Below are 3,781 nucleotides of genomic sequence, written 5' to 3' on the forward strand. Positions count from 1 at the left end.
CAAATTTTTGGTATATATAAAGGACCTTGTGATAAAATTATCAAAAAATATTTTTTATAATAAACTAACCAATATTTCTTTTATCACGGATAAGGACCCACGAAACTCCAAGGGAGTTATTCTCAAGTATGAAATTCTTGTTTAGATTCAGTCCAAACTAGTCCCCAAGGAAGGGGGAATCCAAGAAGACTATTAGAAGGTATTGTCACTTACGCTAATTTTGCCACTTATGCTAATTTGTATCAATGTTATTAAGGTATTGCCACTTACACTAATTTTTCCACTTATGCTAGTTTTTCTCGATGTTATTAAGATATTGCCACTTACACTAATTTTGTCACTTATGATAATTTCGTCACTTAACGCTAATTTGTCTCAATGCTATTAATTTTTGGAAAGAAAAGATTTGTCTTGGAAATAAACTTGTTAAAAGTTTATGTATAAAGCATTCGGAATAAGATGTTTGTGATTGCAAGCTAGGTATTGATATATTCTAAAATTTTAATGAAGCAAATTAGCGAGTTCACTATTCTTTACCAAAATAAACCATGTAAATACCTTAGCCATGATAGTACTAGGGTGACTATAAAAAGGCAAGAAGTGCTAATGTAGGGAGATTTTTGACATTTACACTATTTTCTTGAGATTTCTTGTTCATCACTATCTTGGGGTGAGTACCAAGCTTTGTTTTCTTGTATCTTGATTTCAGCTTCCATGGCTACATTGTGCTATGGTATAATGGAAGATGTCTATGGCATGGCCATGATTGAAGCATTTCATGTTATTTCCTGTTATTTTCTTAGTTTAGTTCATTATTTTTTCTGTTGATTTTCATGGTAGAATATACCTTCTTTACATTGGTATGAGAGCATTAGTTTAGATCCTGTCATAAGTCATTTTCATGCATTAGATCTAGTTGCAGTGATTAGGGAGGGAAAATCGAAGTTCAAATTTAGTCACAAAAGTTAGTTCCTGCATAATCGTGGTCATAGACATGGAGATATGTCACAAACTATGACCAAGATGGAGGTTCTTGGCATGAACTAGTGGAAAATAGTGGACTCCACCTATCTTGGTAGGTTGTGACCAAATTTAAACCAAAATTTTGGGCAAGATGGAACAAATGGAGTCCTCAAGACTTTAGAGAATACAAAAGCTTCATTACTTTTTCTCAAAGAAGGATACGTTCTTCTTCTCCAAGTCTATTCTTTTCTCCCATGGAAGTTGCATACCTTGAATCTTACTTCCATGTCAATATCTCTTCTCTAAACTTCTATAGCACTAATCCTTGCATTCTAAGGTTCAGTTGGAGCACCATTTTGACTATGGTACCAGCTTTGTCAAAGTTGTTGTGGAATGGTAGGCCATTCTTCTGAACTGTAGGTCTACGAGCAAGCCATTCTTCTAAACTACAAGCCTACGAATAGCAATTAAGAGAGTCATGTATGTGTCTGTCTCTAACGAACCCTAAGTATCCAACTCTTTCCAATTTATGGACTATCACACTCTCACTTGTTGGCAGCTCTAGTCCTCTACAAGAAGCATGGCATTCCTGCCAACTCAACCAATGCAGACATGGCAGATGCACTCTAGGCCTTGCTAAACCAAGAAAGTGTGAAGAAACCTAAAAGGAAAAAATGACAACCAGTGTTGAGATGGCAAGCTCAACACGTGCGGACATTGATGATGGACAGCCTGGATAGATGTTGTATCTTATCTATACTTTGTGTACATTGTATAGTGTGTGGAAGAAGAAGAAGAAACCAGCAAGAAAACGTTTTGGCCTCCATCTCTCTTCTTGTGTTCTCGAGTGAGCTTCCTCTTGTGTATACAGTGTGTGTTTGGCGTAGCAGCTCAAGAAAATTCCCCCATCACACGATTCTTGACAACCAGGAGCGGTGAAACGTCTTCCATCACTGTGATGATGGAAATTTCTTCAACACCGTGATGAGGGGCCATTGACTTGACAACACCTGGCAGAGACAAACCCAGTTGTTCAGAGAAGAGGAAGTCTGGCAGATCAAAACCATCATCAACCAAGCTAAGGAAAACCTAATTCATGGCTGTGATGAAGAGCAAGTTGTTAGAAGTTAAAATGAGAGAGCCAATCCAAATCAGCCTTCTCTGCTAGGGAGGGGAGAATCAGGTTAAAAAGCTTCAAGGTTCAATCATCCTTTTCTATAGAAGGGGAGAATCAGGAACTTCAGTTTCCTTTTCCTTCCCATCCTTGTACAAGACTTGAGTAACATTACAAGGCACATTGATGGTCATGTGATCTTTCGCCTCTCATAACCTCCCTTGTGAAACCCTTCCCGTTCTTCATGCTTCTGGACATTTTCACACCATAGCTAATCATAGAATTCTGATGCAGCTATTGAGTCTCACAACACATGCATGTTTAGAGAGTCTATGGGAACTAAGTTTTCCTCTTCACTCAAACTTGTGCTAGTTCCATACCACCAATCAGAAGATAGTGAGATGCATGAACCTTGATGCATTTTTCAAGTACCCAATCTGGATTATCACAAAGTAATAATGAATTTTAACCTAAAGTCTGCTGCCATAAGCAAAGTAATATTCACTAAATTTGTTCATCAGGTTCTTGGTGATGCAACATGCTTTGTGGTTTTCGACCCCTGCTCGATATTGCGATCTTGAAATACAGAAGCGCCATAGCAAATGGATGAGCTCAAGAACGACTAGCAAACTGGAGTGGATGAACAGAGATTGGAAAGATGGTTGGATCAGTTTCAATAGACATGCACACCATGGAAAGACCTTCAAAAACACCTCGCAGGCCTTATGAGAACAAGTAGTTTGATGTTGTGATGAATCTTATTGTACACACAACATAGGTCTATTGAGGCTAAGATATTAGGTCTATTGAGGCTAAATTGAAGCCATTCGGTCTTGTTAAAGGGAGTTCTTCATCAACAATATACTCCAACTCCAAGTACAAGAGGTATTCTCAATCATTTTTTAAATCTCTCTTGAATATCCTATCGGTTGAGCTTATCCAAGTGATGGAAAGAGAGGTTAAATTGATAAGAAATTTATCTATATTACTATTTAATGCATTACATGATCATTCCCTAGAGCTTTCATAGATGGTAATGATTAGTAAATCATTCTAATTTCATTGCCATAACCATACATTAGTTTCCAAATTTCTCATCTATTTTTCCCTAACCTTGACATTGCCTTCTTTGATTGTTGTCTCAAATTTCATGAGAAAATTTGTGGCCAATGGTAAGTAAAAAAAGTTGTAAGGCAATGAGTCACTATTGAAGGTATTTACCACCTACTCCCATTTCAATTTCCATCCCATTTCACTCAATTCTTGCATATCATGAAATGAATACCTATTTTCTTTCAATCCATGCATTTCATGTTGTTTTATTAGCCTAGTATTGATCTATTGTGTCATTTTCCACAAGGAAAAGTGGATGCTAGGCAAGTTGGTAGGAAAATAGTGAGGTGGCCCTCCTTTATTGATGATGAGGACCTTGAAGGTGAGCACAAACTAGCTTGAGAGGGAAATTTGCAAACCCCTCAAGTCACGAATCCCACACATTTTTCAATTTAGGTGCAGGTGCTGACATAAAGAGTGATGTACTTGGACCTACAACATGATATACTTGGCAAATGACTCCATGATGTATTGACAAATATATGGACAGTATGATATGTGGGAAAATGTATGACATCGTGAAACACTTGGCAAATATGGGCAGAGATATGCAGAGCAACATACATGCTTATTGATACAATGGAGTACTTC

This window comes from Lygodium microphyllum, chromosome 27 (assembly GCF_053477565.2).
Source record: "Lygodium microphyllum isolate KBCC chromosome 27, Lygodium_microphyllum_v1.1.10, whole genome shotgun sequence".
Lineage (NCBI taxonomy): Eukaryota > Viridiplantae > Streptophyta > Polypodiopsida > Schizaeales > Lygodiaceae > Lygodium > Lygodium microphyllum.